This window comes from Ammospiza caudacuta, chromosome 21 (assembly GCF_027887145.1).
Source record: "Ammospiza caudacuta isolate bAmmCau1 chromosome 21, bAmmCau1.pri, whole genome shotgun sequence".
NCBI classification, from domain to species: domain Eukaryota; kingdom Metazoa; phylum Chordata; class Aves; order Passeriformes; family Passerellidae; genus Ammospiza; species Ammospiza caudacuta.
In genome coordinates, this window is record NC_080613.1 from 2,280,306 (window position 1) to 2,299,669 (window position 19,364).

Genomic DNA, 19,364 nt, shown 5'->3' on the forward strand with positions numbered 1-19,364 from the left:
GCCGCGGCCGGAAACGGAAATGCTGGGAACGGCAGGGGCATGCTGGGAAATGTGGTTCTACCCAGGCGGGCTCCTCCGGAAGTGAAGGCGTAAAACCCCCCTCCCATTCATGCCCCTGGGCGGGCAGATGAGTTTTCAATCTCTAATAAGCCTTTAATAAACCTTCAATGAATTATTAATGACACTTAATGACGTTTAATGACGTTTAAGACCGTTTATCAACGGCTCCGCAGCGCCGCAGTTAACATGGAGTTGCCCCGGTGCATTGTGGGATCGCGGTTTCTCCCCGTGCCCCGGTGCGCGCTGGGACTGCGGCGCTGCCCGGAGCATGCCGGGAGTTGTAGTTCCGTCCCGCGGGGCTCGGGGGTCCCTGAGGCGGCCCGGGCAGGGCTGAGGGGTCGCGGACACTGCGGGGACACCGGGAGGCACCGGGGCGGTGCTGCTGTCCCGGGCGGGGCGGGACGGAGCGGCCGGGGCAGCGGGCATTCCCCGGCGCGCCGTTAGAGGGGGCCCGCGGGCCGCTCCCGGCCTGCCCGCGGACTCAATGCCCGGCAACAGGAATGATTTCCTTTTATATTTTATTATTAAAACTTTAAATGTGTCATTCAAACTGTGTTATTTCCTACGGCTCGTGTCCGAGCTGCGCCGGTCTCTAGGGTTCGGGTTTAGCGAGCGTAGGAGAGCAAAGTTTTCACGAGTTTAAAGCACCGATTTATTTAAATTAAATCCATAAATTCCCTCCAGAAGTGGCTCTCCGGTTTTGCAGCTGCAGGGGCTGAGTGTGTGTTTCTGGTGGGGGCATTTTGGGGTCCGACAGCCCCAAAACACATCTGTCACATCTGTCCCACTTGTGCCACGTGAAAAACGCCAATCACTTGTTTTTAAAATTTTAAAAGTTTAATAGTAATAAAATGGTTATAAAAATAGCAATACAAATAGAGTAATAATAATTTTGGACAATTTGAATTAGGACAATATGAGACAATAGAGACAAAGAGTTACAGACAGTCCGGATACTTTTTCCTGGGCAAAATAAGCCCAAAAAAGGACCCACGTTAACAGAGGATTAATCCTTAAAAGCAATAACCTGTTGCATATTCATACACTTCATACATGATGCATAAATTCCATTCAAACACAGGATTCTGTCTGGTCAGTGTCAGCTTCTTCCTCTGAATCCTGACGGTGTCATCCTGCCTAAGCCGAGAAGAAGTTTGTTTCTCCAGATAATGGGGCAATAAATTCCCTTTCTCTGAAAAATTCAGGTGTCCTGTGGCTGCTATCTCACGATGAGTCCTTTCTGTAGAAAAAAAAGTATGCTACCTAGCATAGTTTCTATTCTAACATTTTGTTATAACCTCAAACTATATTTAACACACTACTCTAGAGAATTAATACAGCGTCACTTTCTAACACAACATATATCATATTCATTTTAATATTTGCAAAAAGCCAATCATAAAATATTTTTCACATGCCACATCTGTCCCAGCTGTGTTGGATGGGGAATTCTGCAGAGCAGCCCCAGGATCTGTCTGTGCCCAACAAAAATCCCACAGAAGAGGGCTGGCCATGCTCTCTCTGCACCCACATATGCTCTGACTTATTTTCCCACTCTTTCCTACACCTGACACGCTCTGGGGTTTTTTAGTGTTAAATACACCTTTAAAGGGGGCTTGAAATGAAAAAAAGGGCACTGGGGTTGATGGATTTATGAGACGGAGCTGTTCTTGTTTGAAAATAAAAGGAATCTGTGATGCGTTCGTCCCTGAGAGTGAGCCCTGCACAGTCCATGTGTGGGGTTGGTTAAACAGCAGCTGGAACAGAGATAAATCCTGCTGGAATCAGGCCCAGAGACAATAAAGGCAATAAAGTTTCGTGTGAGGAGGAGCTGAGAGCTCTGCAGAGCCAGAGCTGGAGCCCATGGAGGAGCAGGGTTAATTTGGGGCTGCCAAAAGCTGTCACAGGGAGCCCCAGCCCAGGGCTGCCTGTCCCTGCTGTTTGTCCTTGCCCTGTGCTGGAGCAGAAGCTCCCAGAGCTCCAAGGGGACATTTCCCATCCCATTTTCCAACGTGCCAAGGAATCCCAGCCCTTTCTGCCGTGCTGAGCTCAGCCTCCAGCCCCAGAGCCCACGAGAGGGAGCAAATTCCTGCTCTGCAAACTCCTCCAGCAGCAGCTCCCGCTGGGAATAATCCCATGAATTTCCCCAAAACCACAGCCCTGGAGCTCCTGGGTGACCCCAAGTCCTTGTGATGGGCTGAGCATGACGCCAAACCCACCCTGAAAACTTCTCTTTCCTGCTGATTCCTGGTGGTTTTGCTGCTTCCAACCTTTCCCTGCCCCAATGGAGGGAGCTGAAGCTTGGGGCTGGCTCAGGAGGTGCCACCCAGAGCCCTGGAGTTGGGGACAAGCAGGATAAAGCTTTGCTGGGAGTTGTTTTAAAGCAGCCAGGGAGCAGGGAGTGATGTCCCGGCAGGAGAATTCCAGAGTTCTGGAGCTCCTGGTGCGCCCAGGACCTTCCACAGCCATGCAGGGGCTCTCAGCAGCTGCTGCTGCAGAGGAGAAGCAATATCTGGGAAAAACAAAAGAGATTTCTGCTCTCTGGCCATCTCTTGCATTGAAGCAGCTCTTGCCTAACAGGAGTGGAATACTTTATTTCTGTGCTTTGAATGCAGCTCCAGTGTGCTTGATAAAATGAACCCATAAAATTGCAAATATGAGGCAATTTGACTACTGATGGCTAATGCATCACAAGGGCCCAGGGAATGGGAGCATTTAAAAATACCCCATCGAAACACTGGGCACTGCCTCCTTGCCTTGCTCTACAGCAGAATAAATAAACAATATGTGTCTATTACCTTGGTATTGTCCAAAGCCTAAAGAATGAGTGCACAGTGTGCTACTTGCTTTTTTATGGCTGATCCATTATGCCCAGAGACCAACGTGGGAATGAGGAAAGGAGGAAGCAAGAGCTCTTTCCCTTGGAGGAAAGGCTCCTCTTGTTTCCCTTCCCCATGGGAATTATTTTCTGACCTTGGCCTGGGATCTCCTCCAATTTTGGGGTGCCAGCAGAGCCAGGGGAGAGGGGACAGAGCCCACAGCCCTCAGACACCCCTGGTAGTGCAGGGAAACAGTGAGGGAGCAGCTCAAGATCAGTGTTGATTCCTGCAGGAAACAAAACCCCAGGGAGCTGACAAGGAGCACAAAAAGAGACTTTTCACAGGGAGGGATGCCAGGACAAGGGGGAATGAATTCAGACTGACAGAGTGCAGGGTTAGGTGGGATCTGAGGAGGGAATCCTTGTCTGTGAGGGTGGGGAGGGCCTGGCACAGGGTGCCAATCCCTGGCAGTGCCCCAGGCCAGGCTGGATGGGTTTGGAGCTCCCTGGGACAGTGAGAGGTGTCCCTGCCATGGCTGGGGTGGGATGGCATGAGTTTTAAGGTCCCTCCCTACCCAAGGTGTGGGAGCAGGACCTGTGCCCTCCCCAGTCCCATTGCTGGGCTCATTTCTTCTCCTGCAGGGACTCCAAGAGCTGATTCCAGAGCAGGCAGAGCTGGCAGAGTGGGAGCATCCAGCCTGGGGGAATCCACGCCAGCACATCCCGTAATCTCTTCTAAATTGTCTGAGAGTGGGAGGAATAAAAGAGACTGAAAATTACACACCTTCCCCCCCCCCCCCCCCAGCTTTTCCTGGGCAATCTCAGAATTTATGGAGACAACGCCTGTGGGATGCTCCATCATGTCATCCAAGACTTGAGTATCGACTCCTCTCGCGCCGCCGCCGAGGGAAGAAATATGATAACGGGTGGGATAATGAAGCAGACATGTTTGCTCCAAATCAAAGCTGCTCTCCCTTCAGCCGGGAGAAAAGGGTAAAGAACTTCCCCTTCACGATATTTTTCTCAGTAATGCGTTTTGACAATTTAATTTAGAAGTCATAGAGTAGCAAAGACAAAGTCACCCGGTGGGTGGACACCGGCGAGTTCAGTTGCCTTTGTGATGAATTGGTGATAGTACAGAGATGACAAAACAACACAGGGGGACAAGGAGGAGGCTGGCAGCACTGTCGAGAGCAGGCACAGGATAAATTGAATGCTACACTTCATCCAGGATCTTCAACATTCCCAGGCATCCCGACGTAATTTATGAATTGCAATTAGCATTTTATTACAGCTCGTGCCCCAGCTCTGCCTATCACTTGGGTTTAGGTTTTGCAAGAGTTGCAGAGCCAAGTTTTCCCTAAGTTTAAAGCACCTATTTATTTAAATTAAAGTGATAAGTACTCTCAGGAGCTGGCTTTGCTGCTCTCCAGGAGAAGAGTGTGGATGGGTTTCTGGTGGGGAGGTTTTGGGGCTCTGGCAGCACCCACGTGTTCTGCTGCTGTCCCAGGAATGCTGTGGGATTGCTGTAGGATCAGCAGCAGGACCAGTCTGTGCCCCACAGCCCCAGTTTGGGCTCTGGGCTCTGCCCCTGCTCCCCACTGGGCTCTGACTCCTCTCTGTGCAGCTCCTGCAGAGCCCCATCCTGATCTCTTGGGTCTGATGGCTCCCAGATTTATTTCTCCTCTACCTGAGACGTGGAAACTTCCTTCTCTTGCCCTTTGGTGACTTCTCCAGTGGGCCAGCAGAGGAGCAGCCGCTCCTGCTCCCTTTCCCATCCCTTCTGCTTCTCTTGCCCTGCAAACAGAAAATCACCTTAAAAACCTTTCTGAAAAGGGTGTTTGAAGCTGGAAACTGGGGGACTTTGTGGGCAGCAACCACCAAATTTCCAGCCCTGCTTCAGGACCCAGAGCACCCCAGGAGGAGCCAGGCAGGGTCAGGGATCCCCCTGCCCACCCAGCTCTGCCTGGAGCTGCCACCCCCATGCAGGGACACAGATCTATTGTACAATTTAACTCCAGAGTCACTCTGAAAGGCCCCTGACTGTGTTCAAAACGACTCTGCAGGTTGTTATAAATATACAAAGCTTTTTGTGGGGATATTCATGAAATTCTATCACCACTTACCCTGGCTGGTAATGGCCTTGTTTATGTATGGGCTCTCTACCTGGCTTTGCAGCCTCTCCAAACACAATTCCATTACAGTGTTTAACTGCTCTATCAGTGTAGTACTTAGCTCTCCCTGCTTCCCAGCACAGCTCCTTAATGGCCAGGGAAGGTATTAGGCACTGCAGTTTGTGAGTATTCAAAAGAAAGTTCAAATCTCACCATTTCTTTATTTTAAAATTCATGGAATTTCTAAGTACCAACTTGTAAGCCATGACCAAACAGTCATTTCTTCCTTAAACAGCTTTTTTTTCCTCCCCCTCCCTCCTCTTTCTCCTCCAGCAGTTAATGTGATCTCAGCACAGCCCTGCAGGTGCCAGTCCCTCCTTGTCCCACTGAGTGTCCCCAGCACCCTCGGGGTCCCCAAGAGCAGCCACAGCCCACCCCAAGCAGGGGGACACCACTCTGGGGGCACTCTGGGGTTTGCAGGGGCTGTGCCCTGCCCAGGAGTGCTGGGGGAGCAGAGCAAGGAGGGGAACAGGGTTAGAATTGAGGAGGATATTGAGAAGGATGTGCAGTACCTGTGTGAGGAGGGTGGCAGGATCAGGCTCCTGGCGGTGCTGGGGACACAGCAGGGCTGGGAATTGTCCCCCAAGTCCTTCCTGAGCAGCTGCTGTGGTGGGGTGGGCCCAGGTGCCACCAAAGCTGCTCCATCAGTGCCACCCTCGCTGCCCTGTGTGGCTGCTCACAGGGTTCTTGGATTGGGGAAGGGATGAGGATCTGACTCCATGTGTCAGAAGGCTGATTTATTATTTCATGATATATATTACATTAAAACTATACTAAAAGAATAGAACAAAGGATTGCATCAGAAGGCTGGCTAAGAATAGAATAGCAAAGAATGATAACAAAGGTTTGTGGCTCGGGCTCTGGGTCTGAGCCAGCTGACTGTGATTGGGCATTAATTAGAAACAACCAACATGGGCCAATCACAGATGCACCTGTTGCATTCCACAGCAGCAGATAATCAATGTTTAAACTTTGTTCCTGAGGCCTCTCAGCTTCTCAGGAGGAAAAATCCTAAGGAAAGGATTTTCCATAAAAGTTGTCTGTGACAGCACTCCACCCCCGAACCCCTGCCCCACAAACCCAGCACATCATCCTTCTCCTTTTTGGCACTGCATGGATCCAGCTCCCAAATTCCTCCCCTTCACCTTCATATCTGGAGCCCCAAAGTCCCACTTCCCACAGAGAAGGATGAATCCCCACCTGCAGCAGGCCCGGCCTCATCAATCAGCTGCTGCTTAACCCGTGGCTGCCACCGTGGCACGGGGTGGCAGGAGGCAGCTGGGAGGGTTTGCCTTCTCTTTCCAGCTGATTGAGAGCATTTTCTCCTTCCCTTGCATGTTTTGGCAGAATGTCACAATTTAATTGTTGGAAACAAGAGCAGGAAATATTAGCAGCACTGGCACAATAGGATTTTAATTTAGCTTCAGGACAGAAATGGGGCTCTAGCAGAGTGCCAGGCTCCAGGATTGCCTGTGACTACGAGGAGCCTGGAGTTTGCCTAATAGTTTAGCACAACTGGGGTAATTCTGCAGGGATGTGAGGGACTTAATTGGGCTGATGCTTAAACACCCTGCTAATGCGAGGCACACTGCGTGCTCCCAGCATCGTTATTAAACAGCCCATTTCCCTTTTTAATGATCATCCTGGATCACTCCAGCAGTGATCAGCCAATAATCCCGGACAAATAAACATCTGTCTGCAGTGCTGCCACAGCTGGGGCTGCTGCTGGGGCTGGGACAGAGGGACAGCAGTGCCCCCAGCCCCCAGAGACCCCAAATCCCCCCTCTGTGCCCAGCCTGGGGGGCTCACAGGTTGGGCGGGCCCCCAACACCTGCCCTTGGGCCACCACTGTGTGCTCAGGCAGGAGGGGCCCTCCCCACCCACCCCGACATTGAGGTAAAATATGGGGCACCACTGAATTATTCACTTGGCGAGAGGGGCTCTCAGGACGGCGTGTTGCTCTCGTGCAGTGTAATTAATAGTCTTTAGATTAAATATGAAATCATTCCTGCTCATTAATAATTCAGCGGCAGCGTGGCGATCTGTGGAGAGCAGCAGCACTTCATATTCCTCCCGAGTCCGGTGCCTGCAACGCTCTGGGGGAGGCAGGGGCCCTTTCATCCATCTCAATTACACCTGGGGCTGCTCCTTTCCTTCTCTGGGTTTTGCAGAGGTGAGAAACTTCCCTGCCCCTCCTGCTCTGCATCCACTCAGTGCCAACTTCTGCTGCTTCCCAAGGCGTCCGTGGGCAGTGCCAGGAGGTTTTGGGTTGGATGGAGCTCAGACACACCTGCACCCTGCTCCTCGTGGGCCCTGAGTGTGCAGCCCACGGCCAGAGGGAGGTGGAGGGATGGGGAAGAGCTCCCAGTGGCCGAGGTGCCTGCAGTGCCACTCCTGCCATCGTGCCATCATCCTTGACCATGGCAGAATCACCAGCACCAGCTCCACAAAGCCAAAACTCCATGGAACCCTGCAGTTCCCAGTCCCAACTCCCCAAACCCTGCAGTTCCTATTCCCAGCTCCCCAAAACCCTGCAATTCCCATTTCCAGCTCCCCAAACCCTGCAATTCCCATTTCCAGCTCCCCAAACCCTGCAATTCCCAGTCCCAGCTCCCCAAATTCCTGCAATTCCCACTGCCATCTCTCCAAAATCCTGCAGTTCCCAGTCCCAGCTCCCTAAACCCTGCAATTCCCAGAAAACAGGAGCTGCCCCACTCTTCTGCACTCCTGCCAGCCCCAGGCCCCTCTGCTGTGCTTTACTGGCAGGATGGGGACAGTGGGTTTTGCTAATGCTGACAACAACCATAATTTAGCTTTACACCTGCACTAAAACTGAGAAAAAATTCATGTCCTGGGACATCTGTGACACAGTTGCTGCTGAGGGTGGATTTATGGGCAGCCCCAGCAGCTCCCAGCTAGGAAAACATCCTGGTGCACACAGAGAGGTGAAACAGCCTGGATTGAGTGCAGCCCTGCTGTGGGGACCAAGCCCTGCTCCAGCTGATCCCAGTGCAGCCAGTGGGATGGGGAAAGGATGGAGGGAAGGTAAATGCCTGTCCTGGTGCTGCTGGTGGGCACAAGCAGCAGATGGATGGCTAAACCCCCCTGAAGATGGCACCTGGAGCAGCAGGAACGTTTTGGGATGCCAGGCTCTGCCAGCAGCAGCTCCAGAAGGTCCCTGCTTCTTGCAGAGTGCCATAATTCCTGTTCCCAAAGAGCAAACAAATGTGAGACAGCTGCTGCAGGAAAACCTGAAATCAAAGCCCTGGGGGCAGGAGGGAGGAGGGCAGGATGAGGCTGATCCCTGCTCAGGGCAGGAATTGCAGCCCTGGGCTTGGATGGCTGCTGGCAGCAGCTCTGGGGGTCCCAAACGCTGAATGTCACCTGTCCCAAATGCCATCTGTCCCAAACGCTGAATGTCACCTGTCCCAAATGCTGTCACCTGTCCCAAGGAGCCCCGACACCTGCCCGGCTGCTGTGACCTTTGTGGAGTCCTCCTGATTCCCCGCAAGCTGTTGAGAGAGGAGAAACTGTTTGCACACCTGGCTGGCTTTGAATAGGTTTAACTCCTATTTTTAAATAGGTTTAATTCCTATTTTAAACAGGTTTAATTCCTATTTTAAGTAGGTTTATTCCTCCATTCCCCCGGTGAGTGAATAGCTCAGCTGAGCCCACAGGTCCGGGAGCCCACAGCTCCTGGCAGGGCTGGCACTGCCCGGGCACCGGGGCTGGCACCTTCCTGGGCACCAGGGCATTGGCCAAAAGCAGCCAAATGCTGCTTCTGTGGGGTGAGAGGATGTGGGGTCATGGATGAGGAGGGGCAGCAGGAGGCCAGGGACACTTTGGGGGGTCAAAAAGCCTCCAGAGGGGTCCCATGGTATTGGGCTTCCTCCCAAGAGGGGCTGGTCCATAAATCCCCCCCGATGCATAATTGGATCCCCACATCCTGTGGGGTGATGTGGGACAATTCTGGGGCTGGGTCCATCCCCAAATCACCCCAAAGGTGCTGATGTCCCACACTGGGTGTGAGAGGAGCCAAAGCCAGAAAGAGCCTGAGCATCCTGAGGTGGCAGATGTCATCCTGAGATAGCCAGGAGGTGACTCCTCATGGAATTGGGCACAAAACCAGGCAGGGATCACAGGGCATATTCCCAAGACCTGCTTCTTTTGGAGACCCTTCTGCGTGGTCCAGGGGGATGGAAAGCCAGAGCCATGAGGGAGCATGTTAATGAATCTGGAATCCTTCTTTTCGGGTAGTGCTCGCTCATAAATGAATCCACTTTATAGAGCCATAGCAGGGAGGAAATGCCTGCTCGGAGCCTGATTTATCTGCTCAAATGCTTTGTAGTACTTCAGATTAATAAAAATATTTAATAAAGAATCAAGTTGGTTTATGCAAAGAGAATCACATCCCCTGTATTTTTATTACTGAAAAATTGGAAGCGGGAAGGAATAATGATATAAGCTACTGTATAAATGACAAAAATACCCATTCTAGTTATATGCATTGCTGTACAATCTTTTTCTATCCTATAAACATAATATATTCTTATGCCTATTTCAACTGATTCAGTAGTCATATGCTGCATTGTGCAGTTTAATACCATCCCATCCTCAACAGCTCTGGCAAGTGATTAAATAAGAAATAAATTTTGCTGTCATTGCATTTAAAATCAAATCAAGGATCATTTGTTACCCCAAACGAACCAGTTATCCTGCTCTGCTCATAAGGAGGCTGCTGTTTGCTGAAGCATTTAGAAATGTATATATAGTAAACTCTTTGCATAATGGCTTGTACTGTAATATGATCTTTATGAGCCTCCCGCTCCGGAGACGCTTGGCAGTGCCAATAAACAGCACATTGCTTTTTTAATTTAAAGTTATAGGTATGAGACACTCCATGTTCTCCTTGTGCTCCTCCGAGCCCTGCTGGCTGTGCCAGGGAGCTGGGGCAGAGCTCTGTGTCCCCAATGTCCCCCAATGTCCCCCAATGTCCCCAGTGTGGCACCTCAGTGACACCCCCAGTGCTGGCAGCTCCTCCCAGGGACAAACCCAGCCTGGCCAGACCCCAAACACGCAGGGAATACACCCAGAGGGCACAGACAAACTGTCCCATCACCAAGTGCATTAAATTTAATGTCACCGCCTCGTTAATGGCCCCTCACATTGTAATGTGCAATATAAACTTAGAAATTAATTGTGGTACCTCAGAAAGCTTCTTTAGCTGCTGCCAGAAGGAAATCTGGCTAATCACCATCATTTCAAAGTCCTTTCTTCTTAGAAGATTGTGTCTGACCAAACTCCTTTTGTTGGCTCATTATCTTAATTCCTCTCCAGGAATTCCCAATTTTTGGCTACCTCCACATCCTCACTGGGATTTACCTGAGAGCAGCTGCCCCTTCCTCTGGGATTTCATCCACAGGTGAGTCTACACCTGCCTCGTGCTCCAGGTGAGCAAAAGCTTGTGGAGGGAACCTTTTTCCTTAAAAAGAAAAAAAACCTGAAACATTTTCATTAAAAAATGACCATTGTAAGGAAAAGGAGGTTCCTGGGGTGCCCTGTGTGGGTTTGGGCATCACCAGTGGCTGCCAGCCCCTCACCATCATCAACAGACCCACCACAAACCCCTCCAAACCCACTGGGTAAATTATTTGTTGCAAATTATTTGCTCAGCTTTAATTATCAAGTTTTGGCAGCCATTAGTTAAACCGGTTAATTTTATTACGGAGAAAACAACAAATCACACGGCTGACAATAATGAGGATGAACAGGCATTTAATTATCCTTGTTCTAGACAGAACAATTATTAATTTTAAACTGCAAAAACTCATTTGGAAAGTTTGGAGTCTGGAGAGTTCTGGTGGGGAGAAGGGATGTTGTCTGCGGTCAGCGGCTTCATTAATACCAGGAGCTCCAGGAAATCAATTCCTGCACCATCCTCTTGGACAGGGCAGGAGTAAAACCAATAAACTCGTGAGTTTGGGGCTGTTAAAATAGATTTGGAGTCACTCCTTGTCTTGGCTTGGAAAGACAGGAGTCTGCTAAAGAAGGCAGGAGCCTCCCCTGAAATGGAGAATGTAAACCCTCCCCACCCCTCCACATTGCTACAAATTTTAAATCAAGGGGCTCTCAGGCAAAAATATGGGAGGAGGAAACAACAGTTCTTTAATAGGGAAAAGAAAAAAAAAAAAAGGATAAAATAAACAATGCATCACACTAGAACAACAGTGACAGAGTCAGAACCCAACCTGACACCCTGTGGGTCAGGGTGTTGGTGCCAGTCCCATTGGAAATGTGGCTGCAGCCCTCCTGAAGTGTTTGGAGCAAGGGGGATCCTGTAGAGAAGGATGGATTCTTCCTCTGAAGGTCCAGTGGAAGGAGAGACAGCTGCTGCTCCTCTGGGGAATCCAGTGGAGAAGCCGTGCTGGTGTCTCAAAACCTCCAGATTATATCCATGTAGGAATGCTTGGCTCCTCCCCTGGGCGGAGCATCTCCCAATGGGATGCTGTAGTTCTTATCAGCCATGCAGTGACATTCAATAGTCTGTTATCAGAGATGTCCCTTCCCAGGGAGGTGTGAATGTGGTCACTCAAAGGCAAACTGCCCACTTGACAAAGGTAATCTGCCATACAGATGGTAACTGAAAACGTCTTGCATTGCAATCTTCAACACTCCTGCACCCACTGCTGGCTCTGGAAGGGTTTGGGGTCCCTCTGCACCCAGCAGGACACAGCGAGGAGGATCCCCCCAAATTTGGGACAGTCCCCTCCCCTCAGACCCTTCCCCAGGGCATCCTCAAAGAGAAGCAAAACCACCCAAAAATAAAAGTTGGGGGGATGAACCTGAAGAGGGGAGGAGCAGCTGGAAACTCATCATTCATCCCCAGTGGTCAGTGGCACAGATAACATTTTTCAAAGTGTAATTGCAGTCAATTGTACTTTCCCCCCAGTGCCCGTCAGCTCAGCTGGGGTGATAAATGTTGGCTTTTAAGCAAGAATGGATTGATTATTAATAGCTTAGATACCAGTTACAGGAACTGCAATAAAGCTAGATTTTAATTTCCCTCTCTATTAAGGGATCTCATGTTTCATTCAACATAGAGGGAAAATGGGGGGTTTTGCAAAGATATTAGATTTACTGCCACTGTTAAAGATCATTGATGCACCCAACTCTGGGCTGTGTTTGATTTTTCAACAAAAGGCAGCTCAGGGGGTCACTGAGCCCCCTGTGCCCAGCCCTGAACCTCCCTGGCATGAGGGAGCAGAGGATTTAGTGGAAACCCAGAATGGTTTGGGTGGAAGGGACACCAAGCTCATCCAGTGCCAGCCCTGCCATGGCAGGGACACCTTCCACTGTCCCAGGTGCTCCAAACCCTGCCCAGCCTGGCCTTGGAGCAGCCACAGCTTCCCTGGGCAGCATTTCCACATCTCCAGAGCTCCTGATCTCCCTCCTGTGCACTCCTGCTCCCCATCGAACCCAAAATCCCAGCAGAAAATCACTTAATCGGGGTAGGGATGTTTTGGCTGTGATTTGTGTCTAAGTCAGGAGCAAAAGCATAAAAGCTGCCTTGACTGAAGAACAGAGTTGTGCATTTTAATCTCTTATAACTTACTTTTATGATGTAATTCTGAATTATGTTATTGCATTTGTATTTAGAGAGCACACCAGATGGTGCATGCAGTAACACTTTAAATTAGGGTTTCCCAAATACACATTAAATTTAGATTTAATAAGACAGTTATCACATGGGAATTAAATACCAATTGATTATTTGGAAGGTGCCACAACTCAGCAAAGTGTGCAGCTCCTGGCACCGCAGCTGGCACAGGGGAGGTCAGTAAAAAAAGCATTTAAGATCCTCTGCTGCCACTGATTTATTTTATTATTATTATTATTATTATTTTTATTATTATTATTCCGAGCCACAATGTGCTGCTCATAGACTGCGGGTAATTTACTTTTCTAATCAAATTGATTTCCATTCAAATGAATTCTCTTGTCCATCTCCATTCCAGTAATGTTATTTTAAGCGTGAGCTCTGTCTTGGTACAAATGTCTAATCAGATGGGGAGATGCAGAGGGCAGCCTGGTGTGTCCTGGTGAATCACTCACAAGTGAAATTAGAGATGCTTTTAGGTGCAATAATTTATGTGTTGTAACTTCTGGTGAGGCCCAGTGAGTGAGATTACATTGCCCTCCTGCATTTATCTGCCTTGGTTTGTGGCTTGGCATTTCAGCCTTTTCTTTTTCCCGCATTTTTGCCCTGCCCCTGAATTGGGCTGACATAATTCCTCTCCCAGAGGGATGAGGGTTGGTCCTTCACCATCCTGCCTGAACCCGGCAAGGACCAGACCCACCATGAGGGATTTGGGTACCAAAACACCAACCCTGCCTCACCCCAGCCCCAGCCCAGCCAAAATTCGAGTTCCTGCCTCACCTGAGCAGCCCCTCGCTGGTGGCAGCTTTCCTGTGCCAGTGCCTGCATTGTCACCGTGTCACCGCAAAGGCCAATATGTGAAATGCCCACCCCTGCAATGCCCAGACCCTTCTGTCCCTGGGCTGCTGATCCCTGATCCCAGTGTCCCTCCAGTTTTTTCCCTGGAGGCCCCCAATGGGCACAACCTGCACCTGTGTGGGTGTGAATAAAGAGCCAGACTCAGAGAGTTCGAGCAGGTGCAGTGCATCTCCCCCTCTGGAGCAGATCCCAAGGAAGTTAAGGCAGGTGAAGTCCTAAGAGCACACCAATAACCAATTTTTAATGCCCTGGGGAGGAACACGCCCATGGGTGCCCCATTGCCTCTCTCACCCACCTCCCTCTCATTCTGGCTCTGCCAAAATCACAACCCCACCCCAGGCAGGGGGGGGAACGCCTGTTTTATAACAATAGCAATAAAAACAATATCATCAATGCACAGAAAATCCCTTTTCCACCCCCAGGCTCACTCCAGCCCCTCTCTCCTTGCGCTGCTGCCGCAATCCCGGGGCCCAGCCGGCCTGAGCCAACCCCCCCTGCGCATTTTCCCTCAGCACATTTCTACAGCAACGTCGTTTACTTGGTTAAATAACTCATTTATCTTTTTATACTCTCTGCAGATCATAATACACCCACTCTGACAATGCCGCACACCAAAGCCCTAATTTTAGCGCTGGTGTTTAGAAGTAATCAGTTTGAAATATTGGAGCGGGCCTACGATGGGCTTGGGCTTGGTTTTTTCTTTTTTTTTCTCTTCTTCCCCCCCTGAAATACTGACGTTTGCAAGAAAGCTGCTCATAAGGAAAATTCTGATTATAACAACTCATTTAGAATAAATCAGTTTGAAATGGTTTATGTAACGCGGCGGAATGCGCCGCACGCCAAGCATCCGAGTTTCTGTGTTTTTCCTTCCCAGTGAGATGAGATTAAATGAAACCCCAAATGCAAGTGGTTTTGGGCACTTCTATTTTGCTAAGCTGAGGAAATGCAGCTTCTCAGCAATTTTATGGCAAATTGGGTTGGGGGGGGGTGTAAAAAAAGGGTAAAGATTAGAGAGAGGAGAATTACCACTCTGAGAAAGGAGAATTACCAACACCCCCAGCCCTCTCCGCCTTTGAAACCTTTCCCCCCTCCTCATCCTAAAGACAACAACAACCCCAGGACAGCCCCATCCTGGGCAGAGCCTGGGATGCTGCTTGGAGCTCCTGGTGCTCCATCTGCCCTGCTGGTGCCTGGGTACCTCCCCTTGGAGCAGGGCAGGCAGCGCTGCTGCATCCCCTGAGCATCCCTCAAACATCTCCAGAGCATCCCCTGAGCATCCCTCAAACATCCCCGGAGCATCCCCTGGGGCATCCCCAGAGCATCCCCTGGAGCATCCCCAGAGCATCCCCTGAGTATCCCCCAAACATCTCCAGAGCATCCCCTGAGTATCCCCCAAACATCTCCAGAGCATCCCCAGAACACCCCCAGAGCATTCCCAGAGCATCCCCATAGCATCTCCCAAACATCCCCAGAACACCCCCAGAGCATCCCCTGGGACACCACCCTGAGAATCCCCCAGAGCATCCCCCAGAGCATCCCCACCCTGCCCCATGGCCATGGGGCACCTCTGAGGCCTGGCAATTCCGTCACACTGTCCCCTGGGGGGTGACAGGAGCCTCCTGCCCGTTCTCAGAGCCTGGGGAAGGATTTTCGCCAGGGCACAGGAGGGGAGCTCACAGCAGAGCAGGGCACAGGAGGATTTCAGCTGTTGCTGCATCCCCCAGTCCCGGCCCCACTCTCTGGAAAAGACCCAGATTCACTTGGGAGCGCTGCAAATTCAATTGTAAGTAATAATAACAACAACTATTGGTTTTTATAAGTGGAGGGAGGGAGTGTGTGATGTGTCCAGGTAAAAAAGCCAAAAGATGCCCAAAAACCACATCAGGTGAGGCCCAGGGCAATGCAGGGAACTCCAAAATCCCAAAATTTGGGCAAACCCCTTCAACTGGCCAAATCTGGGCGTTGTTTCATACCTTGAAGTGGAGCCTGAGCCATCAGGGCCCCCTCAGCATCTTTTAACAACCCCCTGCTTAACACTGCCCACCACCCAGAAAGACAGAAACCAGAGCAAAGGAAACCTTTTAATTGTAATTTACTTTATTATTTTGTAAATGTGAATTTTACAAAGCGTTTTACAATTAATGATCACATTGGGTTGGGGTTTTTTTTTTGTTTTTGTTTTGTTTTTTTTTTAAATGGATTTTTTCATCATATGAAAACAGCTATGAGCACAGTTCCAGCTCGGGGCGGGGGGGTCTTCATGTTTTCTCTCTCTTTTTTTTTTAGTTACTGATATATCGTGTCAGCCATGGCTACAAAATAACAGTCTGAACTATACAGAGTAAGAGCACATAAATACTAGTGAATAATGCACGGTAAAAAATAAAATGAAATAAAAATAAAAAATAAGAAGCTAGCATCGTTCGTGGCTGAGACAGTTGAGGAACATAATTCAGTGGTACTGTGAGATTTCCTTACAGCACAGAAAGTATTTTTAACAGTCATGAATTACAGTACTACTTAATACCCTATGAAGACGCTTTAAAAACAACCTTGTACTTTAAGTCCTTTTTTTTTCCCCAAACATTCTGTCCAAAGGATTAATGTTCTATTTGAATCAAGTGCCATCCAAATGTTCAAGTCAAAAATATTTATACATTTATACTCAGTTGTTTTTTTTATTATTTATTAATTATTTCATTTACTTTTTTTTTTCTTTATTCTTGTCTGCTAAAAATAGTATTGCAAGTTTTGGCTTTTTTTTTTTTAATTTATTTATTATAACGTTGACATAAAAATCACGATTTTTTTTCTCTTTTTTTTTTTTTTTTGATTTTAGTGTGTGTGCAAAACGCTTTTAAACAGTGGAAGAAACTGGAGGAGGAGGAGGAGGAGGAGGAGGAGGAGTGGAGGGGTTTCCAATGTGAGTGTGTCCCCCTCGCCCCCTCGCTCGCTCCCAGCACGGTTTGGAGAGCAGGAACACTTGGAACAGCAGTTGAGTCCCGGGATGGCCACGGGGGGCGGCGGGGACAGCTGGGGACACTCTGGGGACACTCCGGGCTCATCCCGGCTTCCCACGGCTCCTTCTCCGCTCGCAGCGAGCGATTGCCAGCAAAACGAGAGCTCTGAGCACAGCCCCGGGCGACAGGGATGGGACAGGGATGGGACAGGGATGGGGACAAGGATGGGGGGACAAGGATGGGGGGACAAGGATGGGGACAGGGATGGGGACAGGGATGGGGGCACAAGGATAGGGGGACAAGGATGGGGACAAGGATGGGGGGACAAGGATGGGGACAAGAATGGGGGGACAAGGATGGGGGACAGGGAGGGGGACAGGGATGGGGGGACAAGGATGGGGACAGGAATGGGGGGACAAGGATGGGGGGACAAGGATGGGGACAGGAATGGGGGGACAAGGATGGGGACAAGGATGGGGGACAAGGATGGGGACAGGGATGGGGGGACAAGGATGGGGGACAAGGATAGGGGGACAAGGATGGGGACAGGGATGGGGATAGGGATGGGGGACAGCCCCGAGGAACAGTCCTGGGGACAGCCCTGGAGGACAGGGATGGGGACAGTCCTGGGGGACAAGGGTGGGGACACCCCCGGGGACAGGGATGGAGGACAGGGCTGGGGACAGTCCTGGGGGACAGAGATGGGGACTGCCCCGAGGAACAGTCCTGGGGACAGCCCCGGGGGACAGGGATGGGGACAGGGCCGGGGGATGCACATGGGGACAGGGCTGGGGACAAGGACGGGGACAGCCCCCAGGGACAGCCCTGGAGAACAAGGCTGGGGGACAGCCTTAGGGACAGCCCCAGGGGACAGGGATGGGGACAGCCCCGAGGACAGCCCCGGGACAGCTCGGAGGGCTCCGCTCCCCAAAGCCCGCGGGCAGTTCCAGTTTTGGGGCGCTGGGGGCTCCAGCCCGCGGTTCCCAGCCCGACCCCCGGAGCTCCGGGCCCCGGGAGCCGCTGCAGCTCCGGGAAGGGCCGGCAATGTCCCCGTGTCACCGAGCGCCAGCGGGGGTGGCGGAGGGAGGGTCATGCAGCCCCTCGGCTGTGCGAAGCGGTGTTTAATTAATTAATTAATTAGCGCTAACGAGGAGGAGAGGAGCTGGTCCTACGCTACGGCAGCTGCGGGGAACTCGGGCGGTGCTTTTACACTCTGCGCTCGTTAAAGGTGCTTGGTATAACTTTAGATATAGAATATACAGGTAATATTGCTAATAGTCAAGCATAAGAATAAAGGTGCAGACATACCATAAATACTGATGCTCTGATTTTACACTGTCAGACCTAGATGAATGCAGTTTCCTATTCACATTATAAAGCAGCCCCAAAATTCTAGAATTTAAAATAGTGTCGTAAACAAAGAGGAGGAAGGAGTCGGTTATGATCTGATCTTCTTAATCTGTTTTCCTTGGAAAAAAAATGATCAAAAAATTCTAAGGCACTCAGGAAAGCCGCATACAATCGATGGACTGCTCTGTTCTCACCTTACATTCAGTTTTAAGGGGTTATTTTTTTTTTTTTTTGCTTTTTTTTCTGTTGTTTTTTTTCTCGGAAGAATACAATCATTACCATATAACATTTTCAAACATATCATTAATCCTCCACACACAGGAAACATTAGTGCAAAATGCTTGCCCTCATCTACCAGATAAGGAAAAACCCAACGCCCTTCACATTTTAGAAGTTTGCCTTCCTAATAATAATAATAATAATAATAATTAATAAAACAAACCCAAATCAGGAAGAAAAAAAAAAAAGGAAATGAAAGAAAAAAAAAAAAAGAAAGGAAAAAACGCCAAAATATACAGGAAGTTGTGCTAGGTATAAAAATATATATTTTCACTGTGCAACTTGACTCTCTCCAGACTCTCTGTCCTAAGCCATTCAAGTACTTTGCTGCTGCCCCCCCGGTGGCCCCCCTGGCTGTGTGGGAACAGGTTTGGTCCAGAATTAATCCCTCCAGCCAAGTGCAGCCCCCAGCCGGGGGGCTCAGCCTGCTCCCCACCCCCAGCAAGTGCCAAAAAAGGAGGAGGAGGAGGAGGAATCCTCTGCAATATCTTTTCTCTCTATATTTATATTTATATATATGCACACAGACACACACACAAGGGACGACTTTTGATCTCCGGCACCCGGAGCCGCTCCCAGCTCGCCTCAAGCTTTTGGCAAACCCAAAGATTCGGGGATCAGGAGGGTCCTCAGCCAAACCTGAGCCCCACCAAGCTGGCTGAGCTGCCCTCCAGCAGCTGTCCCCGGGGCCAAGGAATTGCTGCATCCCCAGGGATGGCTGGGGACAAAGCCCCCGAGCTCAGCCCGTGGTCCCCGGGCTTGTTCAGTGACGTGGGTAAAGTGCAAATAGAGCCGTGCCCATTCCCACTTCTCGGAAGCATCCCACACCTCTGCACCTGCACCAGCCCCCAAAACCTGCTCTGGGGCGTCACAGTCCCCCCCAAAAAGCTGTGCCAAAACCCAGCGTGGGGCAGGACCCCCCCATGACTGAATTGTTGTGTCAGGAGCAGTGGCACAGGCTGGGCAGCCTCGTTAATTACGATGCAAAAAAAACTGCTTCAAGTATCAAAGAAAACAAAACAAATGGCCAAAAGTTGGGTTATCCTCTCCCCACTCCCCCTTTCCCAATGGAAATACAAAGAAGGAAGAAAACCCTGAGCAAAGCGCTGTCTGGATTAGGGAATCAAAGCAGGAAAGAAAAGAGGAGCACAGCCACAGCAGCCTAAAAGTGACTCTTTGTGCACCTTGTTCCTCGTCCCCAATGTGTT